Source organism: Manis javanica, chromosome 1 (genome assembly GCF_040802235.1).
Source record: "Manis javanica isolate MJ-LG chromosome 1, MJ_LKY, whole genome shotgun sequence".
Lineage (NCBI taxonomy): Eukaryota > Metazoa > Chordata > Mammalia > Pholidota > Manidae > Manis > Manis javanica.
The window spans coordinates 204,932,431-204,955,862 of NC_133156.1; the positions used below are offsets into that span (position 1 = coordinate 204,932,431).

General features: G+C 37.1%; 1 protein-coding gene and 1 long non-coding RNA gene across 4 annotated transcripts in view; one reads left to right on the forward strand and one right to left on the reverse strand.

Moving 5' to 3' along the window:
• Positions 1 to 22,024, reverse strand: part of SOCS5 (suppressor of cytokine signaling 5) — a 64,214-nt gene extending 42,190 nt beyond the window's left edge. The window contains exons 1-2 of one of the 3 annotated variants that reach the window (XM_017646049.3): positions 21,825 to 22,024; positions 20,262 to 20,456 (exon numbers count right to left, since the gene is read on the reverse strand). The gene's annotated coding sequence lies outside the window, so the exon portion shown is untranslated. Of the gene's footprint in view, positions 1 to 19,748; positions 19,873 to 19,941; positions 20,165 to 20,261; positions 20,457 to 21,824 lie in introns of those variants that run through there. The other 2 variants (XM_037024454.2, XM_017646050.3) reach the window with 2 other exon arrangements.
• On the forward strand, positions 19,878 to 23,431 carry LOC108387702 (uncharacterized). Its single transcript, XR_012121507.1, has 3 exons — positions 19,878 to 20,014; positions 22,242 to 22,354; positions 22,782 to 23,431. It is a non-coding gene; the product is annotated as an uncharacterized lncRNA (long non-coding RNA).
• Position 23,432: the final 1 nt, after the last annotated feature.

Genomic DNA, 23,432 nt, shown 5'->3' on the forward strand with positions numbered 1-23,432 from the left:
AGCAAACCAAAAACTAAAATAGCCAAACAATTTTGAAGAAGAATAAAACCAAAAGAATAATACTGATTTTAAAACTTACTCTAAAGCTACAGTAATTAAGATAGTATGGTATTGTGGAAGAAGCCAGTCTTAAAAGGGAACTTACATTCTTTTATATAAAAGAATCACATATATTACATGATTCTACTTATGTTATCAGTGATCATTAAGGTTAAAACAGAATTACGGGTGTGATAAAAGGAATAGCATGAGTTTTTGGACTGATGGGACTGTTTTGTATCCTGGTTGTGGTATGGTTACATGGATCTATATACGAGGTAAAATTTATTTAACTCCCTTCAAAATGTCAATTTTACTGTATGTTAATAAAGTTTTTAAACTTTTAAAAATACATATGTTACCTTAGAACTTTCTAATTCTTTACAAAGTAAAGCTGAAAAGTAAATGTTTTGAGTATGTGTGCATCAGTGAAATGGGAGCATAAAGAGACAGCTGTCAAGAGACTTAACTTTTAAAATTATCTACAAAGATATTGTATAGGTAAAAATTTTAGATTCAGAAACAGCTATGTTCTTCACTTAAACACAGAGGCTATTAATACCTAATAGCAACTAAACATAAATATTTAATATTGCCATGTAAAAAAGGTAATTTGAGACAAAACAAATACAGCATATGTCAAATATAATACATATCATATATAAATCAAAAGGAAGTCTAAATGATGATTCACATTCATACTAGATAGTCATTTGGTCCTTGGAATAGAAATATTGTCCATTATCAGTATGTTACGTGCCTTATTTTTTCTAATAGCAGTTACAGATTTACAGTTTATCCATTTACAGTTTTTTCTAATAGCAGTTACAGATTTACTGTGACTCCGCTTGATACAGAAAATAAGTACTTTTAAGAATGTTGACTAGATGAACAAAGAAAATGAGACTATATATGTATATTTATATATACAAATATATACATGTGTAAGTATATATACATATAGATATATAATAAGTGTATGTGTGTGTACACACACATGTATATGTAGTGGGATATTACTCAGCAACAAATAGGACATCATGCCACAACATGGATGAACTTGGAGAATATTATGCTAAGTGAAATAAGCCAGACACAAAAAGACAAGTACTAATGATCTCCCTTACATATGGAATCTACTCAGAGAAGCAGAGAGTAAAATGGTGGTTGCTGGGGGCCGGTGGGTGGGGGAAATGGGAAAATATTAGACAAAGAGCACAAACTTTCAGTTACAAAATGAGTAATTTCTGGGAATATAATGTATGTCATGGTGACTATAGTTAATATTATTGTAGTGTATACTTAAGATTTACTAAAATAGTAGATCTTGAATGTTCTCACCAAAAAAGGGGGGTGGTATAACTATGTGTGGTGATGGATATGTAACCTAACTTGATTGTAGTAATCATTTCACAATGTATAGGTATATCAAGTCCTCACGCTGTACACCTTATATATATGCAATTTTTATTTGTCAATTATACCTTAATAAAGCTTGGGGTTGGGGGAAGAATGCCCCTTGGATCAAGTACTAAGACTGACCATAATTCCATCACTCTATAAACCATCCTAAGAAGCCATAAAATATTTTTTTCTCCAAAGAAATATATCCATAGCAAATCAGTACACCAAAACAAACAGATGGTTATAATTTTAAAAAGCTACTCTCTATAACTATCTGTATTTTTGGATGGCTGCCATAAAAGTTAGTAGGTCTTAGATTCTGACCTTAAAAAACAGAAATGCAACCAGATGACAAAAGTCAGTCATTTATTTAAATAAGCGACCAACCTCTCACCATATCTAACTTTCCCTAGTTTTTAAAGCATTAAATGTAAGTTATCTGTGGGAGCACTTGATTCCTTTCACATGACAATAGCACTTTTATAGCTCTTTTCAATCTTAAGTCTTCTGAGGATATGAACTTTAAGTAGCAAATCTGGCTCTTTCTAAAGCTGAGTATATTAAAGTATAAAGTGTGGTACAATTAAACAATTGATAACAAATACATTTTAACTATTGATCAAGTTAATTACTGAATGCCTGAAATATTCCAAGCCCTAAGGGTAATACAAAAGAGATCATATAGGTCCTCAGGGACTTACCTGAGACAATAAAGACACTGAGAAAATCAGACACCAGAAGTATAAATAAGCAAGTCCTACTGTAGAACAATTAGAGAACGACACCTAAATAGATGTCAAAACATTCTTTAACACAAGTCTCCATATAAGTTAACTTCTCAGAAGAGCAAACAAATTCATCTCATGTAGGGAGGCACTGGGATACAGTGAAAGGAAGAATATGCTGGAGTTTAGAAACCCACTCAATTCTGCCATTAAAAATACTCTCCGGTAAGTCTGTTCCACTGTGCCTAGTTAGCAGACATGGTATCTGATACAAAAAGGATTATTTGTTCATTCAGCTCTGATTTGGATTTAGTTAAGCAAGAAAGAAGGGGCAGGCAGGGGCTCCTTCTAGACGGGACTCACCCTGGATGTCTACAATTTAGGACTAAGGCAAGCCCACTGGTTGAATTCAATACTGTCCTCTCACAACTATTTGAAAAAAGGATGTGACCCCCACCCGCTCCAGAGAAGGAACTGGCTGCTCTCCTTGCTTCCTCCAGAGCAAAGGCTCTCATATCAAGGGCCTCACTGTCCTGGGCCCAGCTGTACTGGCACCTCACAGTCCCAGGGACCCCCTATGATGCATCAGCTGTCTGGCTTGGTTTTAGTCTGATTCTCTGGGTCTCAGTAAGTTCATCTGAAAGAAAGGGAATTGGACCAGGTCCTTCACAACATCTTAATCTACAAATATATTAGAAATATTAACCATAGAACACAAAGCTTACCAAGCTATCAGCTAAGAGTAAAAACAGCTTATTAAGTCTGTTTTACAAGAAGTATCAAACTGTTTTAGAAATGCCAAATTGGAAAAGCAAACACTATTGGATTGCTTAAAATAACAATTCTTACCTTGGTCTAAAAAAATTAGAAAGACTAGATCTCACAGTAAAAACGTAACCTATTCAAAGACTCGTAACAGCTCTGCACTAGATTGAGTTAAATTTTATGACTCAGAACAATAATATTCTTGTAAATCAAGTAATGTTAGTACCTCTACAACAAGTGCAGCTGTGTTCCCAGGAATGTCTGCAGGGAGCAAGAAAGGATCTAGAGTGCTGTTCTTAACTTCCACACCTCAAGTGCACAAGTAGAAGAAAACAAATCACCTTAATAGTTAAGAAATTACTGAATGGCAACTATGTGCTAGGTGTTTTGTTAGTCACTTTACATGAATTACCTTCTGTAGTTTTTGCAACAATACTCCAAAGTAGCTAATTATTACAATTTTATTGATGAGAAAACTGAGGCTCAGGAGGTTAAGAAATTTTGCCCACAGTTACACAGCCCTTCACAAAACCTAAAAATAAGGCAATCAAAGAAGATGTACCACTATTTTGCGCCTTCAGGAAAACATACTCTGAAAAGCAGACCCAAATTGTTTACATTCATTTGGTAGATGAAGCCCCACAATAAAGATGTGGGCCGTCAAACTATCATGGCTTAATATTATATCTTAATGTACATTAATAAATTAACTTTGTTTTCCATGCGAGTCTTCAGTCAATCTGCTTAGCATGAAAACAGTTCCCTGACCAAGCTGACTTTCTGGATCTACAACTACTGAGGAAGAGACATCAGACTATTCAAGTTAAGGTCACTCTCTAAGGTCTGGTATGAATGGCACCTCCCTGGAGGATGTGTCTATTTCTTTGTTCATTAACCACAACATTCCTTTGTCTCCTCTTTTGAATATTAACTTGCTCTTCTGGATTTCTAACATATTCTATATATAGCATAAAATATGAAGCTGAGTCATTAGAGTGAGTTCCTGAAGAGCACCAAGTCTTATGCCTAAGATGCCGGGAACAGCAAATAAATTATTTTATTGAGAAAACTAGACTATGGCTTCCATTCTTTAACATAAGGAAATCCACATCTGCAAGGAGGTGGGCAGTAAGTGTCCAAGTAAGGAAGACAAAAACTTCTTTAAAAAACAGCTCTGGGAGAAAGAAAAGGGAAAAAAGCAACGTTCAATCTCTTCAAGTGTACAAAGAAATGCTTGATAGAAACCCACAATTGTAAACTATGAAACATGGAGATTTCCTTAGTCTGGAAAATTTTAGGGTATATATTACACATACTGTGTAAAAATCAATGTCTCATTCACTAAATTTATACTGGTAAAGCTCAAGCTAAAGAATCTGCAAAAATGGAAAAGAGGCATGCTCAAGATGAGAAAAACTAAAAATCATTTGAATCAATCTTCCTTCATCCTCCCAATCATTAATTTTATCAAAATTTAAAAAATTAAACTGTTTTGTGGATAATTAAGAACATGCTTACTGTAGAAAATGTGAAAAATAATAAATAGTATATGAAATGACTGAAAAATAACCCATAATCTAACTACTCAGTTAGCTTATTTTATTTTATATTCTATCCTTTTAATAAATATTTCCTTTATAAGACACTCAAAAGTATCTTACTTTTTCATTTTCTATATTATAAACATTTTCTGTACTTTATATCCTTAAATATCCTGAAAGTTCATGATTTTTATCACCTGTTAATTATTTTTATTACAATCAGTATACTAATAAAAAATTTGAAGAACACGATTTATAATCATTTTGTAGTATTTGGTTATTTGGCTACAGAATAATTTAGTCATTTAAGATGCTAATTTTTTAGCATTATAAAATAGCATTGTAATAACTAAGTAACATACACATTTGTATACATCTCTTATTTCCTTGTAATAAACTCCTCAGTATGGAATTGTAGGGCAAAGGGAATGAACATTTTTAAGGATTCTGAATATTGCCAAATTGCCACTGTAATGGACTGAATGTTTATGTCCCCCAGAATTCATATGTTGAAATCTAATCCCCAAAGAGATGGTGTTTGGAAGTGGGGTCTTTGGGAGGTAATTATATTATGAGGTGGAGCCTTCATGAATAGGATTCGTGCCCTTATAAGAGACCAGAGTGCTACCTAGCTCTCTTTCTGTCATGTGAGGACACAAGAAGTCTACAGTCTGCAACCCTGAAGAGGGCCCTCACCAGAATCCAGCCATGCTGGCATCCTGATTTTGGACTTCCAGCCTCCAGAACTGTGAGAAGTAAATTTTGTTGTTTCTTTGCTACCTATTGTTTATAATACCACAAATTTATGGTACTTTATTACAGAGTCTGAGCTGACAAAGATGGATACTTAGACAGTTAAATAATTTATGCTCCTACCAACAGCAGGTATTTCCAACACTTGATTGTTTTTTATATGAGACCTCCTGAAGCATAATGATTCTAACCACTTTTTCCATAACCTTATTTCTTAAGCTTAGAGGAAAACCTTTTAGCAAATGTCTTGTGGTAAATAAATACCTGGGGCTAAACAATTTTTCCAGTGTTAATATTATTTAACACATTTATCTCTTAATTAAAGTGCTTCTAATTAAAATAGTATAATAGAGTGCATAAATTCATTTAAAAAACAGAATTATTCTTCTATGTATACATTTGCAATAAATGATGTCTGAAATAATGAAGATAATTAAGGCAAACTTTGGATATGGGGATAGTGAGTTATTTAATTTCTTTTTAAAAACTTTCTTCTTTATATTTTTTTGGATGGCTTTAAAACTAAAATGTGAACTAGCACTTTTTTTAATGAACCCAATAAATGATAAATAAAAAATTATAAAGGGTATTTTTCAAGGAAAACCAAAATTCTACAAACTTTCATTTCCAGATGTGATAGAGTAAGTGACACTAGACTAGACTTCCTGCTATAAATGACCATAAAACTGGGCAATGTATATGAAATATTGTTTTCAAATGTTGGACAACAGAAAGTGCAGGGGTGTGATTCCTAAGAGAAGGGAAACAGACTCATGAATGCCTTGCTTTCTGCTTGTGCCACAAGGGAAACCCAAAAAGAGCATAGACATCACATTGACATAGGAAACAGAGCTCTAAGCTCAAAACCACTGAAGTCACTGTAATTTAAGGGGAATAGTGCAAAAAAGAAGTGTAGAGAAAAAAAGTTTCAGAAATCTATAAAGAGATCTCCTAATTCTTTGACTGGAGACTGAACTGTATATGCACGGGGCAAGACTCCATGAAGCCAGTGAAAGGATAAAAGCTAGAAAGAACAAATATAGAGTGTGAACTGAACAACTACCTGAGCTTGCAAAGGTCTAGGAGATGTTCAAGTTCCCATCAGCTAGAATGGAGAGACCTCAATGAACATCACATGCATTTAACAGAGATCCCAGAAAGGCCATGCCTCTGTATTAGGGCTAGTCCTAGAATGAACAAAATTGCTGAAAACCAAAGATAAAGAGAAAATCTTTCAAGCAGCCAGAGGGAAACAAGGTCAATTACATCAAGTGAACAATAACAGGAATGACCACTACTCATCAGAAACAATTTAAGTTAGAAGATACTGAAATGACTCCACAGTACTACAATTGAAAAAAAAAAAGCTGTCAACTTAAAATTTTATAACCAGCATAAATATCCTCCAAAAAACAGACAACATGAGCAACAAAGTCCTGAATTTTCCTCATGGCATAAACAAGTAGAAAATTAGACAAAATATGAAACAATTGTTTTCAAACATTAGATAGCAGACAGCATGGAAACATGATTCCTGAAAGGGGGAAAAATGAGGTGAGCCCAAAGCTTTCTGTCTGGAACTACAATATAAGGAAGGGGAACCCAAACAGAGCCAATAGTCTCATGGAGTTGATGTGTCAGAGCTTAGAATTTGTGGAGACTAAGACAGCTAGAATTTGCAGCTTATTATCACAAAGAAGAAAACTAAACAGAAATGTTCCAAAAATCTGCAAAAGAAGTCTCCTTGAGTTTCTGGCTAAATACCAATCTACATATATGTGGTATGTAAATCTATGAGGCTAGACAGAGAAAGTAACAAATACTGGGGAGCTCTACGCCAAACAATTCCCAGAGTTCGCAGAGAGCCAGGCTCATTTAAATTCCACTCAGCTAGGGTGAATAAACCTTAATGAATATATGGTGCAATCAAGGGAAACAGCAGAAGGAGCATGCCTCAGTAGCCCAAACTAGCCCTAAATGGGAAGCTATTCTAGAATTGTCTCCAAACCAAAAGATCCTGAAAACAAAACTCGAAAGATTAAGCTGATCCACAAATAAACTAACTGCCTGCCAGAACAAAACTTACTCAAGAAAGAAGAAAAAAATTAAGACACTCGACATCCTAACTCCATAAAAACATTACCAAACCTAAGAAAAAAAACAAAGAAATGGTAACCTATAATCAGGATCCAGAAATGGCAGAGATGAGAGAATTTTAACAGACTTTAAAACAGCTATTAGAAAAGAGTTCAAAGGCTTAAAGAAAAATATGAATATAATAAAGAAAAAAAATCCCAATAGAGAAGCGAAATTTTAAATGAACAAAAACACCAATGGTAAGTCTAGAACTGAAAGAAAGAATATCTGACAAAAAATTAACTGGATGGGAATAACAGCATATTAGCTAAAGGAGACTTTTAAAAAGTCAGTGTACTTGAAGACAGGGTAACAGGAACTTTTCAAACTGAAGAAAAAGAAAAAGAGATTGAAAGAAAAATGGACAAAGCTTCAGTGGCTTGTGAGTTAATATTAAGTGGTCAAAGAAACATATGTAGAATTGGAGTCAGAGGAGAAAAGAAATACTAGACAATTTAAAAGTGTGAAGATAGCTAGCTAAAAATTGTACAAATATGATGAAAATAATACACCCCAGATCTAAGTTCAAAAAACCCCAAAGATAAATACAAACAAAACCACACTAAGAGGTTTAATACTAAAGTTGCTGAAAACTAGTAATAGAAAACCTTAAAAGCAGCCAAAGGGAGAAAGCATATTAGATAAATGGAAACAAACACAAGAATCACCATAGAGTTCTTGTCAGAAGCTATGCAAATAAGAAGATAGTAGATAACATCTTTAATACACTGAAAGAGGGGAAAACCCTGTAAACCTAGAATTCTATATCCACTAATAATAACTTTTAAAAATAAAGGCAAAGAGAGAGAATGTTACTCTGTAAGAACTGTAAAAGGAAGTTTTTCAAGCAAAAGTAATTATGATGCCAGTCATAAATTTGGATCTACACAAAGAAATGAAATCTAAAGAAATGGTGAAAGCGAATATTAAAGATGTCTTTCTCATTTTTATTTACTTCCAAAGGTAGTGCCTAAGAAAAACAAAAAGAATAGCAATGGGGTTACAGCATGCAGAAGATCAAAATGAATGACATAAAAAGTAGAAAAGATAGGAGGGAGGAGTTGGGAGTATACCATTACGTAAGATTCTCGAGTATACATGAAGTACTATAAATATTATTTGAGGGCAGGCTGTTAATTAAAGTGTAAGGGCCACCAGTGAAAAAAATTTTTTCAGAGAAATACGTCATAAACCATGTAAGAAATAAAATGGAATAATAAAAAATAACCCACCAAAACCAAGATAACAGAAACGTAGATAGAAAAACCAAAGAAAAAAGAACAAATAATAAACAAAAGTAAGATGGTATATTTTAATCCTACCATATCAATAACTATATTAATTGTTAATGGTCTAAACTAGAGGTTGTCATATTTTTTATAAAGAGCCAAAAAATAATTTAGGTTTAGAGGACCATATGATTTCTGTCTCCATTACCTAACCTTGTCACCATGGCACAAAAGCAACCATAAACAATATGTAAATGAATGGACATGACTGTGTCCCAATAAAACTTTATTTACATAAGTAGGCGGCAGGTCGAGTTTGGTCTGCCAACCACAGTCTGCCAACTCATAATCTAAACCCACCAAATTAAAAGATATATTGTCAGATTGGATAATAGCAAGACCTAACTACATGCTGTCTACAAGAAACTCACTTTAAATGTAATGATAGATTAAAAACAAAAGAATGGAAAAAGATATACCATGCAAATATTAATCAAAAGTCATTGTAGTATCAGACATAAAGACTTCCAAACAAGGAAAATCACCAGCGTTAAAAAGGGACATTTCATGATGATAGAGGATCTCAATTCACCAACAAGATTTAACAATCCTAAATGAGCATGCACCTAAAAGTGCTGTAACAGTGCTTGAAACATGAAACAAAATTTGACAGAACTGAAAGGAGAAACAGACAAATCCAAAATTGTGGTGAAAATTTCAACTCTCCTCTCTCAGTAACTGATAAAACAAGTAGACAGAAAATTAGTAAAAATAGAAGAAGATATACAAAGATCAACCAAACTTAACTGACATTTACAGAATATTTCACGTAGCAACAAGATAATCACATTCTTCTCAAATACACATTGAACATTCACCAAGATACACCATATGTTGGGCCATAAAACAATCAAAAAGCTTGAATGAATTGAAATTAAGAATATCTTCTCTGACCACAATGGCATTAAATATGTTCTCTAACAACAAAAAAAAATTGAGAAAATATTTTGCATGGAATGATAATGACAATGGCTTTTAATGTTGATAATTTTTTTATTAAGGTATCATTGATATACACTCTTATGAAGGTTTCACAAGAAAAACAATATGGTTATTACATTCACCCTTATTATTGAGTCCCCCCCATACCCCATTGCAGTCACTGTCCATCAGTGTAGTAAGATGCCAGAGTCCCCTGTTTGCCTTCTCTGAGCTACACTGTCTTCCCGGTGACCCCACAGACACCATGTGCACCAATCATGATACCCTTCAATTCCCTTCTCCCTCCCTCCGCACCCCTCTCCTTTGGTAACTGCTAGTTCCTTCTTGGAGTCTGAATCTGCTGGTATTTTGTTCCTTCAGTTTTGCTTCGTTGTTATACTCCACAAATGAGGGAAGGGAAATCATTTGGTATTTGTCTTTCTCTGCCTGACTTATTTCACTGAGAATAATACCCTCTAGCTGCATCCTGATAATATTTTTAAAGTAAAATTTTAAATCAATGGTCTAAGCTTTCATCTTAAAAGCCAGAGAAGGTAGAGCAAATTAAACTCAAAGGAAGGAGGAAGGAGGAATTAATGAAAGATAGCTCATATCAGGAAATGGAAAACAGATAAACCAGAGAAAATCAACAAACTCAAAAGTTGATTATTTAAAAGGATTGATAAAATTGATAGCTGCTAACTAAACTAATCAAGGGGGAAAGGAGAAATGTACCTAAAATCAGGAATGAAAGGGAACATCAGTACTAATCCTACCCACATTAAAAGTAAATATTGTTTCATAAGTATATAATTTATTTCAAGCTAATAAATTCGATAGGTTAGATGAAATGGACAAATTCCTCAAGTGACACAAATTACCAAAACTGGCATAAAAAGAAACAGAAAATCTGAACAGTCTTATACCCATTCTTTTGAATCCATAATTAAGAATGTTTCCACACAGAAATCTCTAGAGTCAGATGGCTTCTTTGGTGAATTCTATCAAACATGTGAGGAAGAACATCAATTTTGTACCTTAAGGAAGAGGGGATACTGCTGGTAGGAGTGTACAATGGTAAACCCAGGTTGGAAATTTTTGTCAGTTTCTCACTATGTTAAATGTACACCTATTCTATAACCCAGCAGTCCCACTTCTAGGTATCCACCACGAGTTAAGAATACATGTACAAGAATGTTCATAGTAGCTTTAGTCATAACAGTTGAAAACTGGTAACAACCCAACCCTTTCCATAGTAACAGATGAGTAACATTCAGGATATCCATACAATAGACTACTAGTCAGCAAATAAAAAGTAATTAACTACTGTTACATGTAACATGGATGAATCTATATTTTAAACAAGAGCTTTCTATAATTTTTAGGCCCAGGAAAGTTTGAGAACCATGATTATAGAAGCACATATATAATAATAAAATAAAAAGAGGAAATATAAGGAATTTAGGTAGTTTATAAATTAGTGCTGTAAACATTATAAATTACAGAAGAGCTGTCATCTTCTATAAGTGCTTGTTCAAATAATGTTACACTACTTTTCTGTTCATGTTCAATATTCTACTAAATTGTTTCAAGGAGTTCCAATTTCAAAGTTTAGTCTTCAATCATCTAAGCTTCCTAATTTCTCATTAATCCCAACTCAAATTGTACCTTTTAGATAAGGAATCCTGTTCACCAGTTCCTTTGCTTTTTCTTCCTTGGTCTATTTCCTTGGTGCGGTTTTCCCCACTTCTGAATAGTGTTATTTTTCCTTTTCATTGCATAGCCTTGCCTTTCTACCTCCTTTAAAACTGAACCCCAAACTCATCCTTTGCACTAAGTGCTAAACCATCTCAGATTCTTTCCAAATTCCCTCAGCACTTGAAGATCTTGCTCCTAATAGATGTATTTATTTTACTGAATTTGGACATCTCATCTTTATGACTCACCAACTCCATCCTCTGGCTTAGAAAGCAGACCCTTTGGAAGAGAACTGAAAAGATTACAGTCCTCTTCAAGGTTCTTTCTTTTGTGCCATTTTTACTTTTCCCTCTTGGAATACTTTCTGTTTGCCAGAGCCCTAAGCCCTATAGGGCTGGAGGGTAAAAGAAAAGGAAAGGCAAATAGATTGTTGATTAGGGCTGCTCTGGAACAGACTTTAAAGGTGAAAAAACCCTTCAGGCTTCAGTATCAGTTCAGACTATCTTACCAGCCCAAAGAAGTAAACAAGATTCCAAAAATGAGTCTTTAGGTGAGGAATACCGAAGTGCATTTGCCAACAAATTCCCTGTGTTGTACTGGGTACACCAAACTGGATACACTGTTTAAAGACACTAAAGTATTTCTGGCTTTCTGGTAGCAAATATTTCTATATATATTTTCTGCAAGGCTAGGTGGTGGGGATTTGACTACAGGAGGGTAAAGGGTAAATATTTAAAAATGTCTACATTCTTGTTGAACCAAGTGCCAGTATTGGCAGTTACTTTTTGTTCTACATAATTATTTAGAAAGTACGGTCATTATTTGCTTTATAAACTTCTCGCCTTCCAAATAATATCTATAAACCTGATCATACTCCTGAGCTAGATCCATATTTCCAACTAATATCATGGCCATGTTATTACTTACCTAAAAAAGTTATACTTATCTAAAAACTCTTTATCTGAAACAAATATAGTACTCCCCCTCTCTTAAACATGCACATAGTGTCCTACTGCCAAGTCAGGAACCTTAGATTCATTCTCACTTTTATCACCTCTAAACACTAACCAACTCTGGAGGACTTAAAGTCCTAAATATCTCTGAAAGTAGTGCTCTTATTTCTATCCCCACTACAAATTTCTTAATTCAGACCATCATCATCTCCTTCCTAAACTAGGGCAGGTCCTTAAGTGGCATCCTTGACTGGACCTACCTACCGCTGGCCAGAGAGAATGCCTCATTCACTTACCTTGCTATGTGTATTACTTGGTGAATAAATAACTCCAATCTCTGTTCCTGTAGACCATTCTCTTTATTACTGCTATAATCAGTTTTCTAAAACACCAAACTATTTGTGTCACTTCCCCACCTATAAAACAAAATGAAAATCCATACTCCTAGTATGCATATGAGATTATCATAATTTGTTCCCATTCTATCTTGGTTCTAGACTGATGTCCTATTTTTCTTTTGCATTCATTTTGACAGATCAAACTGCACCCTTCTCCTTAAACACACTATGGCCTTTCATTGTTAATAATCTAAAAAAATAGTAACTCATCCAGCTTATTTTATTTTTATGAGCACCCTTATACTATGTAAAGGCATTAACTAAATCTGTACAAAAGTAATGGGTGAAGAAACAATCAGAATACAACCAACTCTCATTAGGTTATTTTCATAACTTTATTAACACGGTCAGTGTAGACTAAATGGAAAAGTGAAAAAAATGTCTTATCTACCTGCTGAGCTTTTTCCTTACAGTAAATTTAATGTTAAAAGTCTTCAGTTCTAGACTTATTACCCTCTTTTGACTGACAGGCACAAAGAGATCTATAATTTAATTTCTTGACATCGATCCTTTTCCCTTTTTTCATCAGTAAACTTCCTTTCCCCACTTCTGCTGTTTTTCCTCCTGTACTTTTCTCCTTCTGCTACCTGTTTTCACAGCATCCTCTTCGTCCACCCTCACAAGAACATCAGTTCTCTATCACCCTCTTTAGCAGAGCACTTAGAAACTTATAAAGCATTTTCACATATACCTACTCACTTAGTTCTCCCAAACATGTTTTTTGGGGAGAACAAATGTAATAAAGAAATCAACAAATGTAAACAAAGTGTGTGTGTGTGTGTGTGTTTGTAAAACGGTTTATAAACAGCAGATGCTGTCCTTACAAATAAAGTAAGAAACTTTCTTCTACTTTAACTTAAATTCTAGGAAACTGCAGTTCAAAACCATTCACTTATTAATCTAACATACCGCTATTCCCTCTGCCGAAGATTTCACAATCTCTCTTCACCTGTTCGTCTCTCAAGACATAGCTCAAGCCTTCCTCTACTCCCAGAGCAAGAATGTTATGCCTGTATCAATACTATCTTAGGTTTTTCATAACCACTAGAAGAATTCTGGTCTCTGGACTCCTACTCTGGTGTCACTTCTACCCAGTAATATTTTTCTTAACAACTAAAGTTACGTTTCTTAATGCCCATTAATGATCCAGCATTTTATAAAGTCAACAGGAGAAACATCTTATGGATGGCCAGCACTGATTTAACAATCTTGAGGGTAAAACTGTACACCAAAACATTCCCTGGAGCTTTCTTTAAAAATTAGGAATTTAAGGAATGTCTCCAAATCTTCTCAAAATATCTAGATAAAATCTCATGTGGTAATGACATCCAAAGCTGTCACAGCGTAACAATAAAAGAGTGTTTCATAAAGTCCAAATTAAACTACTATTAGTTTTAAGAGATACCTTCTAGAGTACTGAGCAACATTTAGGACTAACAGACCACCAGGGCCTTAGTCCCAACTCCCAAATGGCTAACCTGGAAGTCACTTAACCTCCTGAGTCCAATTTCCTCTTTGATAAACTGGATAATGTCACCTACCTTTCTGAATCACTTCACCTGGAACATAACAAAGAGTTAAGAAACGGTAACCCCTTTTATAATTAATTTTATGTACATCATTTGTTTTCAGACCCACGCCCAAGAACCTGCAGCATGTTCTTGGATTTTTGTGGGCCAGTAGCAACTACAGTAAATGCCTTCAAAGAAGTTATCTCCATGACTTCTGGATCCCCTTCCTGGGTTACAACTCAGGTCCTATAAATATAATTTGGAATATCTCTTCCTAAATGCATTATCTTTTTCTCTGCCATACAAAAACTCATCAAAGGGTGTTCCTGTAGCTTCTCCCTTGTTGGCTTGACTTTTAACTATCTGGAACAGCACACAGAGTCAGCTGCAAATCTGGCAACTTTCACTGCCAGTCTGTCTTTTAAATCATTTATAAAAATGTTAAATAAAACTGGTCCCAGCACTGATCACCTGAAGGGTAATTAATGCAGCTGGACTGTTGTCTCATGTTAATAACTGAAGTCAAACACTAAATAAATAATTAGATATATCACCTCCCCTTTGGCTACATGCATAGTTAACCCTTAACAGAGTACTTACTTGGACTTCTCCCAGAAGATTATATTTAATGTTTAGTAAATTTTACCTTTAATTATAGAATATACTTCAGCAATTTTCCTAATACAAAGACATGATAATCTGTAGAACCTAGCATCGAGGCTAGGGCTAAAGTACAAAATCCTGGTTTTCCTCAACATTTTTCTCTTTCCAACTTCCAATTCCTATCTTAATTTTCCTTCCTCTGACTATCCACCATTTACACAGTCTTGAAGTTCAGTTCCCTAATAATTCCCATTCCATCACTCTTTAATATCCCCTTTGAAGTATATATGATATTTAAATAAGCAACTATCCTTTTCAGGTGCTTGAAATACAGCATATCAATATTTGATCACCACCTCTAACTGAAAAACCTTGGTCAGAATAGAAAGACTGGATATTATTCCTATTATAGTGGTTTCAAATAAAATAAGAAAGTCTGAAGACAATCCCAGAGCAGATCAGCCCATTTCCAGAAAAATTTTTTCAAAATTATTTTCTTCACTGTTTCCTCTTATTAGCTTTGATAAAAGATTACTGTATGACATCTCATCAAAGTAAAAAAAATGTTTTTAATTTAATTTTGGTATCAAAACATCATCTAAGTAAAATGCTCATGGACCATTACAGAACCTAGGGAACTTCATTCTCACTATACTGTATTCAGTAATAATGTAATTCCTTAGAACTTGTCACCTACATACAGAGTAAGGCAAGTAACTAATTCTCAGTTAAAGTACTCAAATGTAAATTTACCCAACAGTAAGATGAATCAACAGGCCAGCCAGTTACCCTTCAAGATTACTTCTGCTCTAACCAGACTCAAAAGCCCTTTTTCCCTTTAAAAAGTAGTATAGTTGGCTAACCCAGATGAAGAATTTATTAAGCTGGACAAAGCAAATGATTCACACTTTCCCTCTGTCATTCTCAAACATCTACACTGGAGCTAAGAAAACAGTCTGCATGGTCCATATCTGTTCAGTTCATGTATCCATGAATTTTAAATATAACAGGCAATTCACAATGCCATCATTGTTTTTAAGTATATAAAGAAAACTCCAACTTAATGAAAAATTGAGTAATGTTTGGTTATATTTATTATAGTTATTTTTGATATCTTTGGAAACCATACTTAACTATTTTATTCAAATAATTAGATTATGTAATAGACCTGAAGATAGGTTCTACATGTCTGAGTTCTACAAAATTCCTAACAGCACAAGTACAAAATGTCACAAGTACAAAAATGTCCAGTAAGTTGCAACCATCTCATAATCTTTATTATAGTAGTTCATCAAAAGGCGATTAGGAGTTGGTCACTCTCAAACATTAAAACTCTGTATCAATGAAAGAAAAATATGATCCTGGAAACTTCTGATGGCTCCATGTAACTCCCTTAGCCCTCCCTGCTAGCATTACTTCAGACTAAACAGAATGCCTGCCTGAGATCTAAAAATAATAAGAATCTATTATTGGCATAATAAAAATGCTTTTGAGCTATAACTTGTTCCCCATTTTAATCTCTAACCTGTCAAATGGACTCAATTCAGTAAAACTCTAAAAATAAGGGCAATTAAAAAATACTGTGTGATATATACTTAAAAATAATTGAAATTAATGTTTTAAAGGAGGCATAAAAAAGCTAAGCTCATGTATTGCCGATAGTAAGAAGTTACATGTGTGGCAAGAGGTAAACATATGAGAAGGAAAGACCACAAAGATGCATGAGAATCACAGTAAACAGGACTGTAAACGAAGACAAGCTATTATAAAAGCAATAGAAGAACCTGATAAGGTGGAACCAAAGAATACCCAGAAGTCCACCGTCACCAACATTTGCTAAAACACACACTCCTGACACTAATTAGACCTAGGTTTCAGCAAATTAAAAAGAACAAAATGTTACAAAATTGGAGTTACACAAATTGTATCACTAAAAACTAAGAGTTTAATGAATGAAGTTATCAAAACATTGATTTTCTCATAGCTCCAATGGCAGAAAGGGGTTGCAATTAATAACAGACCCTGCTTTCCTCACCTAAGTTTACCCAATAGGCACCTAGAACTCCCTGTATTTTTCACTAGAATACCTGCAAATCAATCATTAATATTTTGGTTCTAGAATAATGAAATTGCAACAAGGGTCATTTAGGAAATGACCCTACAACATTTAGGAAAAAACAAACAAACCACATTCACTCTAATTTGATATGCATACCTAATTAAAGTTCTAAGGTGAGCCAGAAAGGAGAAAAAAACAAACTTACATGAGGGCATCATTTGCAATAAGTGCCCCTTAAGACAGATGATTTTTTGATCATGTATTACCTAGAAATTTTTTGTAACCTCAAAGTGACTCCCTTAACAGCAAAGAAACAAATGGGCATACAAGTGCCTAATGAACCATAAAGACTAATGTCTAGTATTTGTTGCATGCTTACTGTGTGCTAAGGAAGCACTTTTAATGCTCACCACTACCCTATGAGGTAGGTACTTACATTACCTTCACTTCACCAATGAGGAAACCTAGGTACAAAGTGGTTAAATCACTTGCTGGGGATCATAATATTATTAAGTGGATGAGATACAAATCAAGTCTTTCTCTATTACAACTATGATAGAAATTTGTTTCCATAATTATGTAATTCTACTGCTGCTCTATTTAAAGGTACTAAAATCCATTTTAACATAACCCCCCCTACTTACTGAAAATAAGAATTTTCCTGTAATTTACTTTGAAAATATAAGAGCTTTTTGATTTCTAAGAATCTTTGAAGCAATTAATTTTTAGCATAAAAATGCTAGAACACTAGCCTACTCTAAGAATTCATCTAATATTTTAATCTAAATGACAGTTTGTCTTTTTGCAATGAAGGAAATATCAGGACTTCCAGTTACAATGCAGCACATTGTTTTAAACTTTTCAATAAAAGCTCATTCAATTTTATATCATTTCATGTATAAAAGTAGTCAACTCAAGCTTCCCCCATCCTTAGAAGCAATTTATTTATTATTACAAATAATCCAAAAATCACTTATAGTTGGCACTAGAATGCTTCAGGAATCAACAATTGAAGGTGATAAAGTAGAAAAACCCTGCACTATAGTCCAGAGACCTCCCCACCAATCCTGGCTCTGTCACTAACTAGCAATTTAGTCTCTTCCACTGCTCTGGGCCTTGTTTTCCTGATTTGCAAAATAAGCACCTCCATGGTCTACTCTTCCAGCTCTAAAAGAAATGTGACTCATACACATACATCTTTTCTCCAAGCTCCCCATTCTCATTCTGTTTAGTTATTACCATTTGCAGGCATTAAACATGATTTTTTCCTTAGTTCAACAAAAGGAGAGAATAGCCCATTCTAAACAAAGATGATAGGGGGAAAGCTTTCCCAACCACTGGTTTGCCATAGACGAATCTCAAGGTGAATAATGTGGAAGCTATTATATGTTAAAAGGTGTTAGGTTTCAATATTTTAGGCTACTGTTTTGTGTGCCAGTACATTCTCCCTAAGGACGAATAGTAAAATTCAAGGACAATAGGGAGAAAAAAAATGTAATTATCCATTAGTTATTCAAGAACCACAAAGGCGCCAACTGAAAATATTAACACCTTTTTGCAGAAAATTTTTCCCTGACTGATGAATTACATTAAAAGGCAAGCTAGGAGCTACAAAATTTTCTCATACGTTCAACTACTCCATTAAAAAAAAAAAACCTTCCGTTTTGTAAACTGTGAGAAATGGTAGAATAACACACATATGATTAGGCAGATTATTAAAAAAGACTAAAGATCTAGCTGTTCAATTCATAGCTTCCTCTTCTCAGTGACATGAAGAACCTCCATGGGGTGCCAGAGTTGGCTTCTGTGGACTGCCACTGCCTAACCCAGGTATACATCTTCTGTGTTCCTAACCTATTCTCAAGAGAGTTATGCAAATACAAGATTATTAAAATTAAGCTATGCATCTGACAGTAAGACTCCCGACTGTTAGAAAACTCAACCTGATTTTAGCATTACTTTCTAGAGCTACTAGCTTACCAACATTTTCCCAGTTCGACACTTAAAATTTAAAGTATCTTAAAACTGCTCTAGAATGTGTAGTTCAATTTTGCATGACCTTGTAATGAAACAATTTAAAGCAAGGGAAAGAAAGCATGCGAATTACTTATGAATCCTGTGGAATAAAAGCCAGGAGCGAACCTTAATAGTACAGTCAGCTCTAAATGTTAAACTGGGAAGAAGTAAGCCACTTCTATAGGTGGAGAGACCTGAAGAAAGGATTTTCAGTAACTGGAGAGGCTGCTGCAAGAGTTTCAAGGTGCAGTTATGAGAACTTCCAGCAAAACTAGCAACTGGTACAATACCATCAAACATACACACATTTTAAAATAAAAGATCACTGACAAGGTCCAGCAGCAAGCCACTTTTTGTTGGAATGCCAAAATGCCAGTAGAAAATGCCAAAATTCACCTTTTGACTCCAATTCCCCAGCCTTTCAAAGTTCAGAACCTACTTATACTGTTTATCAGAGTCCTTTTTAAAATGCAACTCCCTGTCCATAAAGTCATTTCGTTTCAGCTACTTGAATGCCCAAATCCCGCACCAGAGAATCTCAGCAGCCCAAGTTGTTGCAAAAGGGTCTTCCCCGCCTGCGCATCCCTTTCCACCTCGGGTTAAACCCTCGGAGGTGCTCCAGTCACTTCCCCCATCCAAGCTGTCCAGTTCCCTCTCCATCTCCCAGTGGACCTCTTCTCTTCGACCTTGAGGACCCCCAAATCGGAGCCGAGGAGCCCCAACTGACCTGGCCGGTGTCCCCTTACCTATAGCGCTCGCAATTGCCCCCAGTCTCGGCGGCCACTTCCCGACTCTGATCACGAGCGCCCTCCTACTGGACCGGACGACCCCCTTTCCCTCAGATGCCCACGTTCCTCCAACCGTAGAAACAATCCTACAGAAATGCCTCGAGAGCCTACTAAGCGCAAGGTCCCACTACGCGCGGCGCGGTATGCACCTGGCTTGAGGCCCGGACTCGCCGTCCCCCGCCCGACGTCCTCTTCCCGGCCAGAGGGCCGGCGCTGCCTCCGCCCGGGGTGTGGAGGCGCCGGCCGCGGGCACCGGGCAGAGGAGAGTCGGCCGCTAACTGCGGCGCAGGGACTGAGGGGCGGGCGCCGGCCGGGCAGGGCGCGGACCGCAGGGACACTCACCGGTCGGGGCGGCCTCATCCAGGGGCACCTGCAGCCAGGCAGGACGGGCCCGGACAGCGCAGTCACCGAGAGGGCAAGTCCGCCGCCCGCCGGTCCCGTCCCGTCTCCTCCGACTACCCTAGCGAGGGCAGTCTCGCTTCCTCCGTGCGGAGCCTGAGGACCCCAGCTCCGCCGGATGCCCCAGTCAGGCCCCCACCCCCTTTCCCGGCCGCCTCCCCCCTTCACCCTTTCCCCTCCCCCTACCCCAACCCCCACCGGAATGGAAAATACCTCCCGGGGCGGGGGGCAGCGGGGGCACGCCTCTCTGAAGGGCAGCCTACCGTGACCAATAGCAGGCGAGGCTCTGGAGGGGCGGGATTCCTGGTGGCCAATCCGGAGGCGTGTGGGTGAAGGCCGAAGGAAGAAGGCACGGAGCGAGAAATGGGTGGCCCAGGAGTCGGGGAGGTCCGGTAGCTCGGATGCGCGCTAAACGCGGCTGCCATTTTGGAGTCGGGCAGCTGCGACGGCGGCCGGGTCTGGACCGGGGGGAAAGGAGGAGCCAGTCAGGTGGGAGAGGAGGTCACGTGGGCATAAGGGGCGGGGTAAAGCGGGCTGCCCGAGAGGAGGGGTCTGCGGAGGCGAGTCACCGAGGCTGAGGAGGATCACGTGGCTGAGAAGCGCCTTTGGTGGGCTTCGGAGTGGGGGTCTATTTGAGGTGGGAGAAGGGAGGAAGTTTTGTACCTGGCTTCAACTCTGTTAGGGAAAAGGAAAGGCAAAATGATGAATGGAGGGCATGAGTGCCGTGTTGGAAAATGTGAATGAGTCTTCCAAGCTCCCTCCAATATGGAGCCGCCCAGTTAGTAAATTCCAACATCGACGGGAAACTGGGCACTTCATTTAATTCAAGTATTTCCATCCCACTCCCAGCTGTCACAAACATGACTCACAGATCGGATTGAGGGGTGTTTGTTTCCCACTTTTTGCCTGCACTTTATGTGGAAGGGCCCTCGCCCTAGAAATGGCTAAAGGGTAGAAGCTTAGTTGAGACACTGTGACACTGGCAGAACTCTATCTGGCCTTTAGAAACCTTGTCATTCACAAACTTAACTACTTCCGTGTTTGACATACCCGTGATCAGGTTACAAGGCCTTCAAAGTTTAAGAAAATGAAAACAACAAAACACAAAACTTGTCTGTCTAGCTCTCATCCTTTTCAATTCACAGGTTAAATTATACTCCCTTCTAGTTCACTGAAAGTACGCTTGAGGCTACCAGTGTCATCCGTATAACCAAGTTCAAGGGTCACTTTTTAGTTCTTATTTGACCTCTATTGTAGTAGGTTCTATGGACCACACCCTTCTTGAAGTTTTTTCTCCCCAGTGCACCCTTCACCTCAGTTTCCTTGAGGCTATAAACCTTCAGATTGTCTTTCTCTTCAGTTAATCTTCCTAAATCCGTTCTCTCTTGGCATTTAGAGTCCCAGGATCTGATCCTCAGTCCTTTCCTCAGTAGGTAGACAGTCATTCTACTGCACACTCAGTGATCTAACCATTTGGATGGTTGAGTGTACATTTAATAAGGTCCAGATGTGCATATGCAAGTGTTTTCAAACATCTTCACTTGAACCTCACTGTGACATGTCCAAATGAGAATTCAAATACCCTTGGAAGTCCACAAAACCTGCTCCTTCCCCTCTGTTCCTTATCTACTTTGATAACATTACCATCTACTCACCTACCCAAATCATAAATCTGTGAGAAGTCCTCCATGCTACTACCTCACTGCTGTACACTTCCCTACTCTTTCTAACCTTGTCGTGTTGACTACATTTCTAAATGCCCTTTCCTCTCTGTTTCTACATCTGGGTCATTTATTCATTAGGCCAATATTTACTGAGTACTTTACCTTGTGGCAGGCATTGTTTGAGATGGTCAGGATATAGTGGTAAACAAAAATGACAGGGTTCCTGAATAGGGTGAGACAAACAGTGTATGAGTAAATTAGTAAATAAACAAGATAATTTAGGGGGTAAGTGCTATGATGACAAAAACAAACAGGGAAACCTGTAAGAACCTCCCAAGTTGTTGCCCAACTCCTCACCTTAGTCCCTCCCACCCCTACCCCCTACTCCTTCTCATCTTTTCTTCTTGTTCTCAGAGAGGAGATAGCCCTGATCCTTGCACTTAGAGTCCTAATTTCTTTTCGTTTAATCTGCGAGGGCTTCCCTCTATATTATGGTTGTCTGAATACAAATCCCACAACTAGAAGATAAGCTACTTTGAGGGCAGGGATCATACCTTATACATCTTTGTGTCTCCACAGTGCCTTGGCTCAGAACAGGTGCTCACAAATGAGTGGTAAATGAATTGGTGAATCCCTTAATACCTGAATCAGACCACCACAAAAGCATCTCCAGCTGAAATCTTGTTGGAAAGGTCAGTGAACTCACCTACTAGAGTGTAGTGGCAGTGGTGCTTTATGGCAGGGGCAAGGTTATGAACGAGACAACCTGTTTTGGTCCCTTCCAGGCCTTGTATTCCATGATGCTGTGTGCCATATGTGGCAGTAGTTGCTTCATAAACACCACTGACAGTGTCAAGTTCACATGGGCAGCTTAAAATTACTCTTGGTTTCTGATGACGAGCTCCACACCCAGAGCATTCTGGGTGAATTGCCAGGAGAGGCCTTGCAGGAGAAGGCTGCAGTTGCCACTTTACTTTGTATTTCTAGACCCTTGGGTATTGCACCCCAACAGGGAGCGAGATGTTGCCAGTTCCATCACAGTCATTGTAATTAAATCCAAGTTCTGGCAAAAGGCAGTGCATAATTATGAAGTATTATTATGGTTTTTATCATTATTAGGCACCCAGCTGCCCAGCCCAGGAAACCACAGTAGTAAAACACTGAGAAGCCAATCTCCTCTCCCAGCTGGCATGAATTAATACCAGGTGTATTGGCACACAGTCTTGGAGCTCCACTCATCAAGATGAGACCTTCTGTCCCCTCTTTTTGGCAAGTTAAAATTTTAAATGAATGGAAAGAGGAAATGTAAAGGAAGACCTTTGCCACCGCTTCTGAATGAAGTTCTTTTATTTCCATCTCTCTAAAATGATCTCTCCTTGACTATGATTTATTGTGTAAATCTTTTTCAGCTCTATCCTTGATCTGCCAGTAAACATCGTTCTCAATGTCTGTTGAGGATATATTAGGATGAGAGTAGCAAGCTCCAGGAAGACTGTATCTACTTTCAAGAAATTTATGATAATTCAAAAAGTATACTCAGGCTTTTCAAGATGTCTTCCTATTATTGAGCACCTACTCAATACCATACTCAGCATTTTCATATATGCTGTCTGACTTAGTCCACACCACCCTGCAAGATAGGTTTTTTATTACCTTCCTTTCTTCAAGATCTCAAAGACAGTAAATGACAGAATTGAGATTCTATATGCAAAACACAGATTTGGTGATTGTATACTCATGGTGAATGTGTCCACACTGGCAGATGAATAT